This window comes from Seriola aureovittata, chromosome 19, assembly GCF_021018895.1.
Source record: "Seriola aureovittata isolate HTS-2021-v1 ecotype China chromosome 19, ASM2101889v1, whole genome shotgun sequence".
NCBI classification, from domain to species: Eukaryota; Metazoa; Chordata; class Actinopteri; order Carangiformes; family Carangidae; genus Seriola; species Seriola aureovittata.
In genome coordinates, this window is record NC_079382.1 from 19,154,521 (window position 1) to 19,177,330 (window position 22,810).

Consider the following 22,810-nt stretch of genomic DNA (forward strand, 5'->3'; position numbering starts at 1 on the left):
AGCGGGGGAAAGTGAAACGGAAATCTTGTGCAACAGCTTTGGCTTTGATGCAGCAAGTGAGGCAAAGCAGAATCAAGGCTTGTGATCACACATTCCTCCGCTTGTCGGACTGGATATCGTTAGAGGACATTGGTGAAGTCATGTTGGAGGTGGCACGATGAGATACTGTACCTCAGAGTCCGTGAAGGAATAAAGAATGGAAAATTGATTAATTCAGCATAAACATCATAATAGATTCGACTTCATGACAAACAATGGCCAACCATCATGTTGCAAGCTACTGAATAATTGTGGCACTGTGGAGATTCGTTGTGGTTACACAGCAGTGACTTCTCAGCCCATGTGTTTCCATTCAGCGCAACACCACAACACATATTGACAGAGGCTGCAGTGCTCAGTATCACCCGAATGCAGCTCTTTTACAAACTGCTGTGATGTGAGATTTAACTTCCCAAAACAGTCTTCTGTTTTCATATTCTGCTGATTCAAGTTTCTTTTAGCGCTCCTAACTCTTTGCTGAAGGGAGACGAGGTTCGAAGACTTTTATCTGATGTTCTTAATCAGTGTTTTATTTTTGGTTGTTTTTATTGTTACCTGTTGTTACCTCCTATTTACAAGCAACATTAGCACTCATTTGGAGTTGTGCTTCTTACCATCTGACGAATGTGAAGTCCAGTATTCACTCTCCTTTCAGCTCTGTTTTGGCTTCTACCAGCTCCTCTGGGAAATATATGGATCTCTCGCAGCCAAATGCTCCATTATGTTCAGTTGCTAGTTGCTAATTTTACCTGCCTGCCGTTGGGTGCTGACCAGGTAGTGTTCAGTGGGTTTTCAGAGCTATTTCGTTGAAGATACTTGCCTGCTGTGGCTGTAAACCATGAAGTGAACCAAACAATAGGTCAAAACTTATATGACGTATATATATAATGTATATGGCTGTGACGTCTATGGTAAAATCCTGATTTTATAACTGCAACGTCGTCTGACAAAATCACAAAGTCCATAAATTAAAGACAAAGACTATTGTGTGGTTTCAGCTGTATTTACTTATAAAATGATCACTGAGAGAGAAAGTTACAAGAGACAAACTATCTTTCTTTTTTTTTTTCCACAGTTATTTTTCAGGCTTTTGCTTTTATTACAGTCATAGTGAGAGAGAGAGAGAGAGAGAGAGAGAGAGGTTGACACGCAGCAAAGGGCCACAGGTCGGACTTGAACCGGGGCCACCCAGGCACTGACTTAAGCCCAAATGGCATGTGCTCCACCTGCTCTCTCTGCTTGGTGTGTCTTATGTTTAGTTATTAGAGGCGAGGCTCAGTGTATTTGAAGTGCTCCTCCGCTTCCCTGCAGTTCCTGAGCAGCTGGGAAACCAGAGCTGCTCATTAGACTGTCTGTAACAGAAGTCAAAAGAATGTTTCTGCGAGAGGAAATGCAAAATTGCACATTTTTATAGGTTTTCTAGAGACAACAGACTAGAGAGTGATTGGCTGTTTTCCCAAAACAACATAATATCAGCCATCTGGAGAGAAACCATGAATTGTCCACAAGATGGACAGTCACTAATCTACCAGGATAAACATCCAGTTACAGTTGCTAGGGAAAAGACACCTCAACACAGAACATCTGGATTGCATTTGCAGGAAGCTTTCACTTTCTTCAGTTACCCACATTTTAATACATCTACTGTAAGTATAGAGTTAGTTCTGAAGGCACACATAGCAGCTAGATTTAATACAAATTAATTAATTTTAATAATATGATAACAAGCTGACACCTTACAGGGTTTATCATACATAGACTGTACTTGGGCGGACCACCCAGGTATATCTGCTGACTCATTTTGACATTTTATTTGTATTTTTTTTAATCCGTCAGCACGAGGCCATATGTGATCAATTAACTAACTTCAATAAATAAATGCAAATGCTGTTAACATTCACACCTATTTGTTGTTAGTCACCCCCATAGACTGTAAAGAAAGATGGAAGTACCCATAGGTTTCTGAAGAGCAGTTTTGAAGCTCAGAGTGGACTGCTCCACTGTTGCCATCTTGGCAGTACCTGACTCCTCCTAACGCCCGGCTAATCCAAAAATGGGCAGAGAAGTGGGGCGTGCATGGAGCTGAGACTTCGGTGCATGCTGGTTTGTGGCAAGCATACACTCACCCACCTGTCGCTCAAAGCGGCACGCCCTCAGTTATGCACCACTTTAAGCCTTAATAAGATTCAAACAGGTGAGTTATATAAAAATTCACCTGGATGGGTACCAGACATGTTTATTTCTGCTGTGGGAGTGTATGGGGACTGACTTGGTTTTGGAGCCAACCTCATGCTGCCATTCACAGAAGTGCCGCCTCCACCTTATTTAAAAGCAGCCCTTCAGTCTCTTTATGTCGCTTGCCAACAATTGAGCCACTACATAAACTAAATCATCTCTAAATGCTCAGTGTATTTGAATGTGTGTGCTTGTCTTGGCCTGCTCTCCTGTCTGGTAAACACACTGGTTCCTGGTCATGTTTCCCTCTATTTATGTTTTCATGTCTTTCTGACAGCTACTGGAGACTGAGATGCTGGGGGCATCAGACAGTTGGCTGGCCCAGACAGAGGTTAGTACCGTAGAGTACTGTAAAGACCTTATTTCACGCTTGTGCTGATAAAATTATTTTTGTAACTTTACTACAGGAACTACAAAGAACAGATAATATCCAGAGTAAATATTTTCAATAGCGAGGGCAGAAAATGCAGCAAAATGTGGCAATAACAGAAGATGCCCCTCGGACATTATCAACAACAGAGTTGAAGAAAATTCCTTAATGGAAAAAATGATATATATATATATATATATATATATACATATATGTACACCACATTCTTTTATTCTTTTATTCTAAAGCCATGAGTACACATGGTTCCACTTCATAAATCTCACTCATTGAAAAACTGAATGTGAATGTGCACGAGCAACATTTCCACCCCCACAATTAGCCATAAATGGATGTAGACACAAATGATCAGACACAGCGAAGAAAGATGAAAATGAACAATTTCAACAATTGTGAAACCGAGGCTCTGACAGATGGGAGGCAAAAACATGCATCAGTTTACTTTAGTACAACTGGGAAGAGACGTCATAATTAGTCTTTAATTAGACAGACTCTAAAACTGTGATTAGTAAATATTAAAAATATAAAAGTTTCAGTTTCTCAATGAGTGAGATTTATGAAGTGGAACCATGTGTACTCATGGCTTTAGAATAAAAGAATAAAATAACGTGTATGCATGTTTCTTGTTTTGTGCATACACATAGTTTTAGTCATGAATATACACAGAGTTTTATGCATCTGGCCCCTGGTATTTTTAATGCATTCTCATTTAGATGGATCTCTGTCCTCCGGAGCAACACCTACACGTGAGTCATTTGAGGAGGAGCTTATTCAGCTGTAGGTATCGAAGATTGCGTTTACACCTACCAGAGATCTGAACACAATTTGAGCCAGACTACCTCCAGAAGTGGTCAGGCAGATGTGATCACATTCTGGTGACAGCGCATTTACAACTTGCATTAACATGTGTTTTTCCTCATCTTGATAAGGTGTCTGGATACATGTCTGTATACATTTTAATACACCGTGTAAACAGATGGCTGATGGATGGACTGTTAGAAACTAAATCTTTAACTGTTTTAACCATTTTTTCTAAAAAACATGTCAAAGTATGTCAAACTCAGAGGAAACTAAAATACAACAAAGAAAATCCCTGACCAGACTGGAGTCAGGTCCAGTTCGAATACGAACACATTTTAAATGCTGTCCGACAGAGAAATATTATATTCTAAACATCCACACAGATGCACCTTGTTAAAAATGCAAATCATGTCTTTGTTTAAAGAGAGGAAGCAGATGTGGCAGCTGGATTCACTTGCTTCTGTTGATATAAGATATTTGAATGTCAAATCAAACCTTTCTTCCAATGTTGAAACTTTTTCACTTTCTGGGACAAAAACTCAAAACATTTTAAAATTGCAGATGAAGATGAAAGTAAGAACAAAGTTGCTGGTTTTACTTGCTTAAAAATAATTTTTACAAGACGTCATATCTTGCACTTGAAATAGCAAAATGCCTCTGAGGCAAAATAGTATGGAAAAAAACATACATAAATTATAAATGCAAATAGATAAAGAGTAATACTCTTATAAATGTATTTAATTTAGTTGTACAATCAGTGTAACATACTGTATACATCACGTTGGTATTAATGAGTAAATAAAGGTTAATGCCTTGAATGTAAGATGAAGATCATTAGTTTAACTGACTAACTCCTGTGTTCAATAACAGTAACTGTTAAATGTACTGACTCAATATTAACAAGTAACTGGTTTATTAGTGGCGCCAGTCGTCTGTTCCTTTTTACATTCTGTGCTTCCATTCAGTGACTGAACCGTCATCTCAAGCTAATTACGCAGATTGTTGAGATAGTGTTACCCAGAACAAAAAAAAATGATTGCGTGTGAGGTGGTCTTATCTTTTACCTACCTGCTAGTCAAATATAAGGCGTGTCTATTTACTTTCTCGCTGTATGAGATTGCTTCAATACGCAATCTCACAAAGCATCAATAATAAAGCTATGTAGAAATGCTTTAGACATGATACAGTCCATTACAGTCAACAATGAATATTGCCAGATGGATTAGAAACAAAGCAAGACTGCACATTTATGGATCAGGATTTATCCTATTCCACAACAATTAGGAACAAAGATTTTGCATCAACTATTAGTTCCTCTAACAACTAAACTAAAACCAAAAAAAGTGGGCATTAGGGATGACGAGATCTGATGAAGATTATTGGGAAAACCCATGACATAATTTTTACGTTAACAGAATCAACTTCAAGGACAGATCTTACTTTTAGTAAGTTCATGCACAATGGGATTTGGGTGTCATCACTCCAAGCAACCAGCAGGAATTTGTCTCAAGGCGGTAGACGAGCCAGGACTGACAGACAAGTTTAAAGCTTGGATCTACCAACATGGCATTCTGCCATGACTCCACTGGCCACAGCTAGTCCATGATGTTCCACTGACCAGTGTCGAGGGATTTGAGAGAAAGATACAACACTTCCTGTGCAGGTGGTTGGGCCTTCCATGAAGCCTCAGCAGCATCTCCTTGTACAGGAGTAAGAACGAGCTGTGACTTCCCTTCAGGTGGCTGACAGAAGAGTTAATGGTTACCCCTGCAAGAGACGTGCTGCTGTACGGAGACTCCAACAGCACCAAAGTCTCCTCAGCAGGCATGGAGGTGAGGACTGGGAGGAAGTGGGGAACAAATGAGGCAGTTGACCAGGCTGAACCACGCTGCAGCATAGTGAGCTGGTGGGAGCCGTGGCATCAGGACGGACAGGGCTTGGCAGCATTGTAAGACCCCGCTACAATAAGGCAGAGGGGAAATAAAAGACGTCAGCTGGTTGAGGAAGAGGTCCAGGCAGGGGTAGAGGAAGCCCGCTCCAACGGGGTAGAAGGGATGCAGAAGTAAGGAGTGTGGACTCAGTGGGAGCAGCTCTGGCAGGCTGAGCCACACCGGATAAAGTTCCTGGTCCAATCAGTTTCTCCAGCCCATCCAGTCTCTTCTACTGGGACTGGGCAGAAACTCCAGCATGCCCCCCTGTGCCAGAGAAGAGGATCACTGGGTCATATCCTGAGTTGATGCCCTCAAGCCCTGGGAGAGGTGTACTACCGCTGGTACCAGGTACTGAGGATCATAGCAGATGTCATCAGCTCAGGGATTTCTCACAGCAGGCAACAACAACCAGCGAGACAGTCCATCGCCTTTGTCAGGGCTAAGTATGAGGGGCTGTTAGGTAAATGTAGTAGCAAAGGACGGAGGTTTGATACAACCCCATTGAGGTTGGGTGCGGAGGCTTAAGTTATCAACCGACTGAGTCGCCTGGGCGAGTGTCTCTGATGCTGAATGACCCGAAACACCCGATGACCACAGGAAACATGACTGATGATGTGTCCAAGTTGTATCGAAAGGTGTTCACTAAAACCAGCGTTGTGGTAATGAATTGAAATAATGGCTGTGTTGGATTTTGTGAGGAGGAAGACTGTAAATAGGAAACAGAAAAAATAGAAAGTCCTGATCAATGACATCTTGTTTGAAAAAGTTGTCCTGCTTGTGATAAACAAGCCATGTCACTAGTACATCTCAGTGATGGTGTGACTCATGGTTGCTAGGACATTTATGATGCAGCTGCAAATCCTCTATGATGCAAGAAGGTGCCTGGTTAGATGACTATGTTGCCACACTTGTGTATGACTCAGCTGGGGATGCTGTCTGCAATCCCCCACTTTGACGAGACAGTTAACCGCAGACGACAGTCAAAAGTTTGCCTGCCCTGCTCTGCTGATCCTGGTCAGTGAAAACACTGAGGCACGCCTGACCACTACGTGTTGGAATTGAGAGCATGAAAACTATAACATATGTGTATAATATGTGTGTGTTCAAATTTGACTGAGGTATGACTGATTTTTGACACAAATTGTGACAATTAGGTGCTAAAGGTTTTAAAGTAGCCCATCTTAATTGCCTCCAACATAATGTAACATAATTTAACGTATGTCATTAGTATTTGTGCTGTGAATAAATTAACATTAATTAATACAATACTAAAGTTTAAGTAGAAAGGTTATTATGTGGATACAGTTACCGTAAGGCCTAAATCTGAGGAAACTCCCATGTTGTCCTTGGTGACTCTAATGTCTAAAGTAATGTTGCAAAATCAATGAAATTAAAAATAATGACATCATAGTGAAAATTATGGGGACATTTGTGGTTTTGATGACGTTTTATGATTAATACAGTTCATTTTTATTAACGTCATCCGATCCAAGAGTCATTCAGCAGCTCATGGTTATTTATGGAAACACTTGTCATGGCATCATTGTGGAATCTCCATCACTGTTGCCCCAACATTGTCTCAACAAAATCCCTGATATATTCATCAAGTATGTACTGCTTTTCACAAAAGCATGTATCACCAATACTGGCAGAAATATAGTTAGTACGTCAGTATAATAAACAGAGCTTTCTTTTCAGGGTTTAACACGAGTGTGCTCTGTGATCAGTCAACATCGTTAAGTTTGGGGTTTTTTCACTTGTGGGGCATGATCATTTCCATGCGAGTTGTGTTCTGCTGTTCTGAGATGTTCTGGACAGTGAGCGATATTTGAGTTGGCAGTTACATCGGCCCCCACTTTACGATAGCAATGGAAAAATGTAGAGACAAAGTAATCTGTGGGAAGGAGAGAGAAAGTCCCCTGTGTGAAAGCATTACTGGCAGGCCCTCGGCGTAATCTGTGACCTGCTGCTTCTGTCTGGCCTGGATCACTGCTCACTATGTGTCAATGATCACTAGTTTAGTCTGCATGTGGAGAGAGTGTGAGGACTCACAGTGAGTAGGCTGCATGTGCCTGTGTGAGGGCGAATGTGTAATACCAATTTAGGATTTGTTGTATTACAAAGAAAAACACACACTTATTGGTAATTCGGACAAACAGATGGCTTGACGTCATGACCTACGTCAGGACACACTTCCTTTTACTCTTAGGAAGAAAAGTTATAAATCCAGTACAACAGCTGGTAATTGTAATATTAGCTATGTAGTGATAGCAAAACATACTAATAGCTTCTTTAAGAAAAGAGAAGTTTAATATTTTACACTTTCCCTGTGTTTTATTTAAAGTGTTGAGCCATAAGAAGATCCAAAAACCATCTCAGTGTAGTTTTACATCTCCTCTCTCAGGTTTCTCTCTGGAGCTCTAGTAACAACAGGTCAGTCAGCCAATCAGAAGAGAGGAGACTCTGAGCCTCTCTTCTGATTGGCTGACTGTTTTCTGAGTGATCTGATGAAAATCTAGCAGATTTCAGGTAAAAACACTCAGAGAAACCAAATCCTGCGAGTTTGGATGGTGGGTCCATGTGGGCGGGGCTTGGTGACTGCTTTGTTGTGACATCACAAAGTTCCAGAAGTCCTGACGGCTGGTTTTAAGGCTCAGTTTCTGAATACAGGCTGTGTGCATTTCTCTGTGGACTGAGGCTTTGATACTTTCACAGTATTAATATAGAACCTAGACCTGCTTTATAATCAAAGAATAAAATGAAGTCTTTGGGACCTTTAGCAAACAACTTCAAACAATTGCCATCCCTTGTTAATTCCAACATACCATTTATTTCCATGAATCAGAGTGAAAAGCTCTTCCAACTTGCCAGTAACAGTAGCTTAGTGCAATGCTAGTTTTATTGCCTTAAGTGTATGGACGTTCCCTTGTGCTAGTGCAAGGTGATTTAGTTCTTCCTACAGTCAGAGGCCATTGTTGCTGAAACCCCACAGACGTCAACCTTTTGGCTGTTATTCTTTATTTTTACAGGTTTCTTTTGGGAGACCACCAGCTCTCAGTAATGCATTTATAACAAGGCAAACCACAAAAAGAGTCAATCATGGCTATGAAAAAAAAGGGTCTCACACTGAAGCTGCTCAGTGGAATAATCAGAAGTGAGTTGCACTCAAAAAACAATTTTCCAAAGAGCAGGGTTTGGTTAATTGGCATGGTGAGTCCTCTTATAAAACTTCTCAGAACACCACAGATTTGGAAAGGACTCTGGTTGGTCTCTGGACCAGTGTAAAGTTGAAGTAGGCTGCATGTGGAGAGAGTGTGAGGACTCACAGTGAGTAGGCTGCATGTGTCTGTGTGAGAGTGAATGTGTAATTCCAATTTAGGATTTGTTGTATTACAAAAAAAACCCACACATTTATTTGTAATTCGGACAAACAGATGACTTGACGTCATGACCTACGTCAGGACACACTTCCTTTTTACTCTTAGGAAGAAAAGTCACTCTCACTGATTAGGACATTTTCTCAAGTGCTGTGCCTTTTTTTGTCTGTAATATATTAATTTTCCACTTCAGATATAATTAAGACATGAAGCATATTTTGCCTCAAGGGATCCTCTTGACCTTATAATCAGGAAAGTCAGTGTAAAATATTATTTATGGATCTTCCTCATCTTCCTTTTTGGAAAAACTTCTTGGGAAACCAGTCTACTGGCAGCGAGCATGAGACAGTTCAATTTAGTGTCACCAAGTCAGTTCGAGTTTTATCTCTGTAGCCCTTCATTACAAAAGGTGTGCTGCAAATAACTTAAGATAGTTAAGCCTACCCAGACTTAACAATTAACAAATCATCTATACCACAAAAATATAAATATAGTCAAGAATAAAATAAAAACAAAGACAAAAAAGAAAGTAGGAAAATGGGGAAAAACCTTGGGTCAACCATAGAAGCTGATAAATTAATAACATTGAATTGGACAACGATGTACAAATGTGAGACACAACTGCCAACACATACTGAACTAGAATTATTTAATTCCAATTTATTACAATTTTTTTTTAATATAGATTTGGGCAACATTTCTATTGGTTGAGATACTTTGTATGAGTAAGCGCTGGGATCTTGGAGCATGATGACATTGCTGCAATGAAATCAGATGAGGCAGCGTTTAGTAAATCTCGACAGGCAAAACTTAAGGTGACAGCGACTGAAATGTGGCTAAAAATCCTTCACTGCACTTGAAGAGTTTGAGGCAAAATTCTTTGATACTTTCACAGTATTAATATAGAACCTAGACCTGCTTTGGGACCTTTAGCAAATGACTTCAAACAATTGCCATCCCTTGTTAATTCTAACATAACATTTATTTCCATGAATCAGAGTGAAAAGCTCTTCCAACTTGCCATTACAAATATGTCATCGCTGTCCGTGCTTTTTGTATTTCTTTGTCATGTCCAGAAAACCATAGAAAACATTACAAGTGTTAGGTATTTTTAGCAGCTAAGGTTCCACCCTGTCAACCTCTGGCTCTCCTAAGTGGCCTTGGGCCTTTGTCCGAATGTGTGTGCCAGCTCTTGTTAAACAAAGTGACAATTTTTCAGCACTTGTTAGTCAACATATTCAAGGCCAGGATAGTTGTTCCTTCCCTGTCGTGGTACCGGATTCTCACACTCTTGCTAACAAACAGTACTTGGATATGTCTTTTTATTACCTGATGATTTGAGAGGAAAAATGTGTCTTTGTCCAGACATCCCCTCTGGCAGCAATGTTGTTTTGTGTCACCGTGGAAGCCATTTAATTGCAGTGACGATGATATTATTCATTTGAATAAAATACACCACTAATATGCCAAGTCATAAATCCAATACAACAGTAGCTTAGTGCAATGCCAGTTTTATTGTCTTAAGTGTATGGACGTTCCCTTGTGCTAGTGCAAGGTGATTTAGTTCTTCCTACAGTCAGAGGCCATTGTTGCTGAAACCCCACAGACGTCAACCTTTTGGCTGTTATTCTTTATTTTTACAGGTTTCTTTTGGGAGACCACCAGCTCTCAGTAATGCATTTATAACAAGGCAAACCACAAAAAGGGTCAATCATGGCTATGAAAAAAAAAGGGTCTCACACTGAAGCTGCTCAGTGGAATAATCAGAAGTAAGTTGCACTCAAAAAACAATTTTCCAAAGAGCAGGGTTTGGTTAATTGGCATGGTGAGTCCTCTTATAAAACTTCTCAGAACACCACAGATTTGGAAAGGACTCTGGTTGGTCTCTGGACCAGTGTAAAGTTGAAGTTTTGACGTGATTCCCAGCTTATCCATCCACAAACAAAGAGGCCAGTCAGAGGACCAGTTTAATAAATTATTTAAAGATCTTCTTTGAAGATAGATCTATAGCATGAGCCAGATTTAATTTTAGGATTAATGGCAGCTCCTTTCTTGGATTTAAATAAAACCAAACAATAGCAGCCTGATATTTAAGATTAATTTTAATCTTATATTGACAACTTAAAAGAGAGTGAGCATGGTATGCTAATTGTATTCAGTATAATTGATCTTATTAAGTAAAGTAAATTAGTTTTAGTATTTAGAGCAGGAAGTGGTTCTTACATAAAATGCTTCACTCTCATAGTGAAGACTGGGTTCATGTCTTTGCCTCCTGACAACAACGTGCGTGCTGCTTCAAAAACACATTAAGCAATACCACAATTGCTCCCTAACCTTATTTGCCATAAGCTGTTTTCTTGTTTTGGTATGACAGCTTGTTGTTTTTGGCTGTTGGTTTTCAGCTGAGGTTGCTGCGATCCTGAAGAGATGTCCTCCAACTGAGGGCAATACTATAGATCAAATGATTATATATATATATATATATATGTGATGTCAAAGGGTTTAATCGTAGCCATGAATACAAAGAGAATTATTACCCGGATCTTCCGTTTCCCTTCCCTCTACGTGGTGTTTTAAAATTTTTTACAGCTCATTGTTTTGGTTTTATGGCCTGCAGCTTTACTGTTTTGTTCCATTCTCACCGCTCCTGTCAGCATTGTTCCCAGCAGCAAATTTTTTTTTTTGGGGGGTGAAAAAGCTCTGATGAACCCACTTTACGCTTACATGTCCAACACCAAAGGGCAGGCAAAGTTAGCTTCTACTAGCTAGAGGACACGCCGCAGAAGAGCCACATATTTCAAGCTAAAAGGTGAGTGAATATTTGACTTAAACACGTCAGGTGGTGAGAAAAAATTGCCCGAAAAGGAATGCTAAAGTTGTGCATGTCTGCTTGATGCCACTATGCTGCCCACTGCTGGAAACAGCTCACAGAGGATATTAACTTTGCCCAAACCGTAACTGACTTTAAAAAGAAGCTAAATAATGCTCTATTCTCTACTGCCTTCATTTAATCATTAAGTATTGCACTTTAAATTTCCCATATTGTGTAAAGGTAGATTTCCACATCTGTGAAAGTAGCAAAGTGCTCAATCCACAGAAAAATGCACACAGCCTCTATTCAAAAACTGAGCCTTAAAAGGCTTAGATCCTCTCTTCTGATTGGCTCACTGACCTGCTGTTACTAGAGCTCCAGAGAGAAGCCTGAGGGAGGAGATGTAAAACTACACCGAGATGGTTTTTGGTTCTTAAAACCACAAATATATCTTCTTATGGATCAACACTTCAAATAAAACAATAGAAAAACTTAAGATATGGAACCTTTAATTAGATGTTACCTGTTTTATAATCTGTTTTTGTACTGTTTAATGCAGTGTCCGTCTTTTTATGTTTCGTAGTTTCTGTTAAGCACATCAAATGACCTCTTTCCCTTTATGTGTGAATAGAAGGCTATTGTGTTCTAGTGTTGGCAAGGGATCATGAATTAAGGTTTGTGGAGACAAAAAGTTTGAGAATGTCCTTTCTTTACTTACGTAACAGTGGCCAAATTTACATGTAAAATGAGAAGTAACTTTTTCTTTTTTACAGTGTGTTGGCGGACAGGAGCATTGTCTAACTGGGGCATTGGCAGTCAAATGCATGAAGTCAAAGGTCCATGTAAACAACATCACCCGAATTCGACCTTGACTGGAATATGGCCAGCAGCCAGGACACCGTGTGCGTGTGAACTCAGTCCTTACCGTAATGTGGATTTAAAAAAACCTCAATTTTTATAACTTTCCAATAAATTTTTTTTTAATTTTTCCTGCTGTTGTACTTTCCCCATATTTATTTGGAGTGATTAATTGGATGTCTAAGCACTGAACATTCAGTACTGCCGTGACATTAGAAGCAGCTGTGCTCTCGCTCTGACATGATGTCTGCCGGAGAGGGAGAAAGAATAAGTAAGACAGAGGGTCACTGTAGCTGCTGTGAACACCCGCTCCTCCTCTTCCACTCCTAATTTTTTAGGTTTCTGCAGGATGTGTTGTTCGCTGTTTCTCTGGGCGACCTGACCACGAGCATGAAATGAAACAGATTCAGTTATAGTGGAACTCTGTGATTCAGCATTACTCATAGTGTAACTTCATCAGATTCAAACCATGTGAGGAGGCAATGTCAGTGTTTGTGGTTCAGTATCATTTTTCTCGGGTGTCGGCCGACAGTGTGAGATCTGACCAATGGAAATGAACCAGGATAGTAGGCTTTTTTGACACTGTATTGAAAATGTGCCAGTGGCCCAGTCCATTGTTACGCAAGAGGCAGAGTATAACTTCATCCAGAGGACAGATTTTACGTTGCCTTGCTTTCGCTAAAAGACCATATAAAACCCAGCCTTGTAAAATAACATCACATTATTTACATTGCTGATCTCTGGCCTTGAATGTGCTGACAGACAGCACGCATACTTCGAAATCCAGCCTCAGGGTTCAGGAAGAGGCTGAGAATTTGCTGAAGATGTGTTCTGCTCATCTTTGCGATCCCTCACACTGCATAGCGTGTTCAGATTTAATCCCAAACGATATAAAACAACCAGTTTAATGTCAGAACATTTTTAGAGTGAGAAATCAAGAATAGCATCTAGAAATATCTGTAATTCAATTAGACAGCAACCTAATTAAACAAATCATGTCTAATCTCTGGAACTGCCAGTCCCTGGCCTGCTTTCATATAATTCACCAAAATTATTCATGTAGTGATAATTAATCCCCAACCAAAGCCTATAATCACTGTAAGCATTCCTTCATTTTGGCTCTGCATGCATGACCAGAAAGGATTTTCATGAGCTCGTCCAGCCCACAGAGCTTTATGATCCTGCTAATGCTGTGTAGCCTCCCTGCTTCACCACAGTAGCTATAATGAATTTTCAGGATGAGACAGGATGAACATCTACGGGATCAAACATGTGCTTCTCAGTTTGGATGCTTGGTTTTCTTAATTTTCTTATATATGCAGTAAAATACAAAGTATATAGATTAGATTCATAGAAATGTAAAGACTAGCAATGGTTGCATATAAAGATGGCCGACCTGTCCCATTCTCAAAGATGGAGGGGGCGGGGTTTATGACCTACACTGCAGTCAGCCACCAGGGGGGCAATCGAGATGTTTTGTCTTCACTTTTGGGGAGTTGTCATGTCGTCCATCTTTATACACAAACGTTGTATAATAGTTAAACTCTTCAACTCATCTTTGTTTGTTTCTGTTCTGTCTGAACAGCCTCAGTTCTTCATGACATTGGATCCACAAGATGTTTCTTTTCCTCAGAGACTCCATGTTCACATCATTTCTGCAGATTTGTCAGCTACATTCAAGCTGCCATATCCTGTTCTAGCTCCCGTCCTTTCAGTCAGTCAAATGCTAGCATGCCTAATTTGGTTGTCTTGGAGACGTAGCCTCTTGGAGGACACACTGGAATAATTTAACGTGACTTCACTCCAAACATGCGATCGGCTTCACTCAGATGTTGGTAGGGACATGTCCGTACTGTCCATATGCAAACCTATGTCCACGGCTCAGTGTGTTGCTGGAGAACATTTCAACATGTGGACATGGAGGTGCTTGGCATCAAACAGCAACATAAATTTCCACTAACTCCACGGTCACGTCAGACTTACTGCTCTGCTGCTAACTGTTAATTCCAGCTGATTCGAACATCTGTCTCTCTCCGTGTGTGTGTCTGTATCTTTGTATATTTAGTGTCCTAGTTAAAGTAACTTGGACATGAGCAGTGAGATAATCAGTGATTGTAAACAAGTTGAGGTAAAACTGAAAATGAGCACAGCTAAAATGTCAGTTTTCCATTATTGCATAGAAAATATGTGCACAAGTACAAAGAAGTGGGTCTGTAAAAGCTGATGAACATTTATAACAGATGTGTTTTCTTTTCTTCCAAATCCCACTGACTAACCTGGGGGGTTGTTTAAAACCTGCCTGATCATCTGACCGCATGTGTTTCATCACGTCTCACTCCCAGATCTCAGCAATAAACTTGTGAGTTTTATTCTCAATAGGAATGCGGGTCAAAATTTTAAAAGATATAATAAACCAGAATTATGCTTCACTATTGAAACTCCGACCAAAAACATGTTTCTCCTTCACCTCTATCAATCACACTCCATTAGTTTTCAAACATTCCTCCCCCTCTGTGACTCACAACTCTGGGTTACAGCTCAACATCTCTTTGTCTTACAGCTGTCTGGCCAATCACTTGTAGTTTCAGCATGTGGTGATCCAAAAGGCCCCAGTCCAGATGTGGAGCTTCCGTTACACAGAGTCCCATCTCATCGTCGTGCCAACAAATAAAAGCCTTGAACTCTGAAGTTGCATTTCTTCATCAACAGAGTTTGCGCTGCTAATGACAGAAATGAGTGATGGCCATGAAAAATGTAAACTGCTTCATTTACATACAATGATAAAAGCCCATTTTGATCCTTGTAATCTGCAGAGAAGTGGCTTGACTCATCTCAGCACTTTGTTTTGAACCAAGATAAACTTTGTTGAGACTTATTGGCAGGGCGGAACCAGAACATGCTTGGTGACTTAGGTTGTGGACATTAGTTGGCTGTATAAATCTTATTCACAAAAGCTGTAGTCTGTCTCAATGTAATTACATCTTGCTGTCATGGAAAGAGGGAGTTACACTGTTCATACGTCTGGATGAGATTCTTCCTCTTGTAATAGCTGGGCGTTACAGACTGTAATGAGCGTGCTTTTTACATCTTTGCTGCATCAACATCAAAACAATCCTAGAAGAGTCATTACCACTGCGGCTTCAGATATGGAGATAGTTACATGAGGCTCCACGACAATCTGCTGTAAATATTTGTTTTACAACATGAATGAAATAAGCTGAAACATTTGCTGAAATGGAAACTGGAGCAGGGAATGCAAGGAAGTTATGCTTTCACTTGTGTCAAACCCGCCTGATCATCTGACAGCATGTGTTTCTTCACGTCTCACTCCAAACTCGGTGGAGGGATCACACATGAACCAGGGAAGAACCCATTAACATATTGTATAAAGGTTGATTTATTACATGTGTTGTTAGATTATAGATCAGGTTTAGGTTCTATATTAATACTGTGAAAGTATCAAAGCGCTGAGTCCACAGAGAAATGCACACAGCCTGTATTCAGACACTGAGCCTTCAAACGAGCAGTCAGGACTTCCGTAACTTTGTGATGTCACAACAAAGCAGTCACTGCTCTCAGCCATGCCCCAAGCCCCGCCCACCTGGACCCACCATCCAACCTTGCAGGATTTGGTTTCTCTGAGTGTTTGCCTACAATCTGCTATATTTTTTTATTCGATCACTCAGAAAACAGTCAGCCAATCAGAAGAGCGGCTCAGAGCCTCCTCTCTTCTGATTGGCCTACTGACCTGTTGTTACTAGAGCTCCAGAGACAGATGGTTTTTGGTTATTTAAACCACAAACATATCTTCTTATGGAAGTCATGATTTCCAAGCTCCTACCTCCATCTTCCTTTACCGCAGGACAGAGGAATTTGGAGGGGAGGCTCCGGATGCATTTGACATTTGAGAAAAAGCAAACAGTGGCCTCCTTAGCTGACCCCCCCTGCACAGATTCAGCAGTGATCAGTATATTCTTGGTTGTATTAGTGGGAATTCTCAGGCTTAATGAAGTATAAGTTGTTTTTCACACAGTGCACTTGGAAATGACCCTAAATCTACAAATGTTTGGCTTCAACATTTGTCTGTGAGGGATCGGAGTAATCTCTGGAGCAGCATGTGTGATTTTTTTTTGTGTTGTTTTAGACAAAAAGTATCCAACAAAGGTTTTTTACGAACTAGAAGACAGAAGATTAATGGAATGAAGTGTTGACAGACTGAACTGGAAACAACTTACTTTTAACTCACATTAACATTAAGTCACATAACATCACGTCTTTGATGGGAGAGATCCCTCCTAAACACCACCACCACCACCACCACCGCCGCCCCTGCTGATCACACCCACACACAGACACACAGATACGCACACACATAGGAAAATGTCTAATGAAATCACCAGTGCGCATACACACACACACACACACACACACTCTCTCTCATTTCCTGGCATGAAATACAAGCCAAGGTGTCGGCCCAGGGCATTCTCGCATGACTAGCACTCTCATCTGCTTTCACTTACTTCTCACCATCTCCGTGTCATGACCCTGGCACACAGCAACACTGGCTCAACAACTCACTGCGTGGCTCACTCTGGCCGTGTTCAAGTCTCTCTCTCTCTCTCTCTCACTCTCACACCCACACATGTCTCTGCTTCATTTATCCACCCTATAAACCATTAGATGTTTAACTCTGTTGTATAACAGTTTAAGGGGGTAGCCTACATCATGTTAGTGTGAAGTGCACGCTTTTGTTCTGAAAGGTGCGCAAAACGCATTACTGGAAAACTGGAAATACTCAATACATTTAGAGATCTGTAGCCAGATGGAGATAAAACACACTCCTGTATCCCGGCAACAGTCCAAACTCCACTAATGAACATATTACGCTGAGATATCAAAATGACAATTGATATCTCAAGTTGTAGTTTTAGGAAGTTAGAGGTTATGAGTTATGAGTTATGAGGTGGAAATACTTTGTCCTTCTGTTCATTGTTTGAGAAGTGTCTCCGCTACTTGCCTGGTAACATCACAGCAACAAGACTGTTGTGCAGGTTTTACAGCATGTAACCGCCCAGAAAAAACACTCACATTTCTGTTTACATATAGATTAAACAAATGGAAATAAGTGTGGTTACAGGCCTAAAACTGAAAAAAGAAAAACTTATTTGAATTGCAGATTTTCACCATTGACCAATAGCGAAAGAGCCCAAGAGTCTAAAACAGAGGAAGCCATTGTAGCTTAGATGTGCTGAATCCTCCACAACCTCCTCCATTATAGTAAAAACTGCTCCACTAGAAAAACAGTGATTTACAGACAAATACAAGACAGAAACCGGTGTAAAGTTACTGTCTCCTTAGCAACCTAACAGGCTAACACAATTTCTAACCGGCCATTAGCATGTTAGTGAGTTTTATTTGACGCTTCAATAACTTTTTATTGAGAAAAAAAATGGTGTTTAGTGGTGAAGTAAAGAGAGAAAAGTTTTGGATTGACTTAATTTCCACATTATTAAACAATAGACTTAATGAATTAAGTCTGGAAAAGCAGGAAATGCAACGATTAATAAAGAATTCATAATTTACATGTACTTGACTCATCTGACCATTAAATGAGGTCGCCAGCAGAGAAGAGAGCTCAGAGAGGAGAAGAAAACAGGTGGAGGAGGAGAAAGACAAGGAAGGGGAAGGCAGAACTCAAGAAGAAAAAAGAAGAGGAGAAGCAGGCACAGAAAAAGAGAGAAAAAGAGGAGAAGGAAGAACAGAAGAAGAGGAAAGAGGAGGAGAAGGAGGCAGAGAAAAAGAAACAAAAACAGGAGAAGGCAAAGATGGAGAGCAAAGGAAAGGAGAAGACGGAGAAGAAGAGAGGGATCTGGAGCTGGATGCACAGAAATAAGAAGTGTGACGGCGACAGTCAGGTGGAGGAGGCGGCTGGTTGCTCCACTCAGACTGGAGGACAGTCGCTCTCAAACACATCCTCTATCTACCTTACCCCCATCCCTCCTTAACTTACCCCTCAACCTTCCCTCTATCTCCCGAACCCCGACTCTCTCCTCTTTTCTCCGCCTACAGCTGTTCCTGGTTTCTCTCTCCCCCTCTCCACCCCCCCATCCATCCCCCCTCTCTACCTTTCCTCTATCTCCCCTACTCTAGTGATTCAATATTGCTCTTCCATGAAATTTAGGAGTAAGTAAACACAGCTGTTTGTTTAAAAGAAATGTACATAGGGTTCCTTTAACCCCTAAACCCTTATCCAAAACATTATGCTAGTTGTAGTGTAAACCCAAGCCCAAATGTCTCTGATCCTAAAACTGAGATTAAGAATTGTGCTGACCAGAACAATGTTCTCATTTAGTCCTGATAAGTGTAGAAATTAGTTTTCTGTCTGTTTGATAATCTGGCAGGAGCATGATGTATGTGCAGTTAGCTCATAGCTTTTCTCCGAACAAAACCAACTGCTTTTAACCCCAGCAGGGCTGAGCTGCACCGTTGTGGGCTTGAGCACAATGAAGTCATTTGTTTAATCACCAGGACAACACGCAGGGGAAAATTTTGTACAATAGTCTGATTCAACTAATGGGATCAGTCAAAAAAAAAAAAGAAAAAGACACATTTCAGCAGTGCTGCTGTTAATTTTTATTCCCCTGGTGAACTGACGTATCCACAGAGCTGTCTCCAGACAGGCTTTTCATTGAGTTACTACTTTGAAGAGATTCTCTAAAACATCAGGAACAACTGTTCACAATTATGAGAACCACAAATATTTGAAACATGTGGCGTGTTAATTTTTAAAGTGCCACTCCACCTAAAATCTTAAGTCACATTTTGTTGAAAGTATCACTATTTGGGACACACTGAGCTCACAAATGAACATTTGAAAAATGAATTCTGCTGAATGATTTTAAAGATGTTTTTTGACCAGTTGGGGGCGGTGCAACAAAGTGTATAGACAACACTGATACACTATCAGCTTGAAGGTCCCATATTGTATAAAGGTAGATGTCTTCTTTGAGCAGGTTTAGCAGGTCTAGGTTCTATATTAATGCTGTGAAAGTATCAAAGCCTCAGTCCACAGAGAAATGCACACAGCCTGTATTCAGAAACTGAGCCGTTAGGACTTCTGGAACTTTGTGATGTCACAACAAAGCAGTCACCGCTCTCGGCCATGCCCAAAGCCCCGCCCACCTGGACCCACCATCCAACCTTGCAGGATTTGTTGTTCACTTGAAATCTGCTATATTTTTATCAGATCAACGTTCAGCGAATCAGAGAAGAGACTCAGAGCTTCTGTTCTGATTGGCTCACATAAAACTAGATAGCAAATAACATTATAAAGTGTAAAGTATGGGAACTTTAACATAATAATTTACAGATCCAGCAGAGAACATTAGCATTCATTGGGAGTTGTGTTTCTAGCCCTCTATTGGTGCTAAATGCTACATGTTCACCAGCGAGCAGTGTAGCTTTGCGAGCTAACAGTTACTTTACAATGGAAGAAGCTGAACTAGTGCAAAGCTATGCTAAGAAGAAATCAAATTTAGTTAAAGCTACTTAGAAAAAGTAGCTCAAACTACTTTGTAAAAAAAAAAAAGATGAAATTGACAATATACAAAAAAGTCACATGCATCACAAAAAGTGCCTACCAAAAAAATATACCCCACTGTTCATGGGAAAGTGCTCGAATGTCAGCTTTGGTTTTTGGGAAAATATGGTGATTCTTCCTCAGGCTGAGATTCGGGCAGTTAATGCATGATGATGTTGTTAGTATCTCAGTGTGAGCACTGAGCAACGCCCATGCTTGGCTTTTGCACATGCACTACAGGAAGAGCAAGTGTGTGGTGGTGACTGGCTGATGAATGCTTGCCTTCATAGTGATGCGGGCTGGTCTATAATATAATTGTTTGAAATTTCAGTAGTTCACTAAACAAAAATTACAAGAAAGTTATTTAACTAGGCTACTTGAATCACTGTGTGCATATGAATCTAGTTGAACTACCAGCAAGTTACTGCAAAATGTACTTAAACTACTCGTTTAATTACACGTAGTTCACTGCTCTTCAACACTCCCAGCTAGTCTGTCATGCAGTGCTGAGCAGGTAGCATAGACTTGGTTTGTTTTTGGATGAAAACAGATGCTGCATCCATCAACGACTGAACACTGTTAAACCAAAACAGTAATTTTTCTGTAAAGCCAAAAGATTAGCTAAAAGACAACAGAGCACTCTGTCAAGTTCAGGAAAGGTGATAATTTGCAGAGGGTTCATTTGACCAATTGTTTATACAAAAAATATTGATGAGTGCAGCTCTAAAAGTAGTAATACAAAAGTTATATAACGATTCTTTAGTAAAACAACAGCTGAAGGGTGTACACTTTTAGGTATGAATCTTAAAACATTACACAATCTACACAATGTTTTTACTGGCAGGGTTTCAGCATTAAATCGTCCTCATGTTCTTCAGCTCTGACATCAGTGTGTAATTTAATTCTACATTTCTGATGTAACAGAGGAACGCACATGTAGACTTAGAGCTGAGAACCACATCTGTGTGTGTGCTGTTATACTGTAATCCTCCAGTGTCTCTGGATAATCCCTCCTGGTAGATCCATTTTCAACTTCTTATCTCTTTTCAAACTACTTTTGGAAACAATTGTTGAACTATGATGAACTGCAAACAGCAGCACAAAACACTTGAGGCTTGGATTGTTTCAATTTTGGAGTTGATTTTTGCAGACTATGTCTGTATCCCACGAAAACATTTAAACTTCTTAATGAAACATTTGTGGTAAAAGTGGAACACAAGGAAAAAACACTGGCTTTCCTGTCTGGATGCCATGAATCATACTGGAAAGTTACTTTAAATCACTTGTTTGAATTCAGAAACTGTATCAGATCTGCTTGAACAAATGGCCTGATTTGATTTTGATTATGATAAAATTAACTTCTAATTAACTCTTATCGCACACGCAGCAGCAGCAATACAAATGACGTACCGGACTCCGGTTGCCATGGTTTCACAGAAAACTAGGTTCAGGAAAAAGGTTGAGATTTTGGTTAAAATTTCTTCACTTTCTTAATATTACACATCTTTGTTAGCAACAAAACATAACTATAGTTCATAATAGCCTGCTGCACAAACGACCTATGGGCTCTTTTTTATACAGGAGGACATGTATGTTTCTTTTGGATGTTTCTTATTTCAAATCTTTGTAACCAAAGTCTCGTCCTGGATGGGCATGAGTTTTCCAGTAGTTGTTAGATTTTGTATCTGCGTCATTTGGTGCACATGGGAATGCTGAGGTAACGAGGATTAAAGATTTTGTCCTCATCTGTATAAATATATCTGTCAAGGTTTGTGGTAAGTACGACCCAAAATGCAGCCAACACTTGGAAGACGGTGCAAAAGGTTTATTTAACTGAAAAAGCTTAAACACTGGTGAAGCACAGGAACTTAAACAAGAAACAGGAACAGGCAACATGAACCAATGAGGACAAACCCAGAAATCAACAGACGAACCGACACAGACAAAGGAGAGCACAAAGACTATATAGACAAGGGAGGCAAGGGTGATTGAACACAGGTGAAACACATTAGGGCGGGGCAGACAATCACCACACAGACACATGACCAAGACCGTAAGCAAAAACACTGAGACACACAAGGAAACCAATTACAAAATAAAACAGGAAGTGAGAAAGTCCAAACAAAACTAACAAAAGGTGTCTGCCATAGCAAACCATGATAATATCATGATTAGGTCTCATTAATTTTCATAATCTTTGTAATGCCTGTAAATGTTGTGGAATAGAGAGAAGTTTCCCATGGCTCCTTCTGCCAAGAGAGAAGCAGGACTTTGTTTTTCCATTCAAATGGAAAAGTCAGAAAACAGCAAACGCCTGTTGCTATTGCTGGAACAGAAAACTGGAGATATGAGAAATCAGTTTCACAACACATAAATCAACAGTAAATGAATGTTGACAAGCCTCATAAGTGTTGCTGACCTTTTATGACCTCGGCACACGGTTCCATACACGCATGGAGGCAGTATGTGCATAACTTATATATATTTATTAATTCTCTCAGTCTCTCTGAATGGACCAGCAAATCAAAACATCAAATAAAAACATATCTGGGAATACATTCATACATTCAATTCATTTACAAATAAATGAAAGTCATTTGTGAACATCATCCTAACACGTACGACATTTACAAACAGACATTTTTGAATCAATTTTCTATTTGTGAAGCGAAAAGGCATTTGTGGATTTCAATTCTAAGCTTGTGGATTAGCCTTTACACACACAGAGTTTCGTTCAAAACCGACTTGTATACAAGCTTCATCTATTCATCATTTGACACGGGGTTGTAT

At 40.1% G+C, this 22,810-nt stretch overlaps 1 long non-coding RNA gene across 3 annotated transcripts in view; it reads left to right on the plus strand.

The window, feature by feature from the left end:
* LOC130187617 (uncharacterized) overlaps positions 1–12,551 on the plus strand; it is a 31,984-nt gene extending 19,433 nt beyond the window's left edge. The window contains exons 4-6 of one of the 3 annotated variants that reach the window (XR_008830485.1): positions 2,552–2,605; positions 3,376–3,408; positions 12,357–12,551. This is a non-coding gene — a long non-coding RNA (uncharacterized LOC130187617). Of the gene's footprint in view, positions 1–2,551; positions 2,606–3,375; positions 4,348–12,356 lie in introns of those variants that run through there. The other 2 variants (XR_008830484.1, XR_008830482.1) reach the window with 2 other exon arrangements.
* Positions 12,552–22,810: the final 10,259 nt, after the last annotated feature.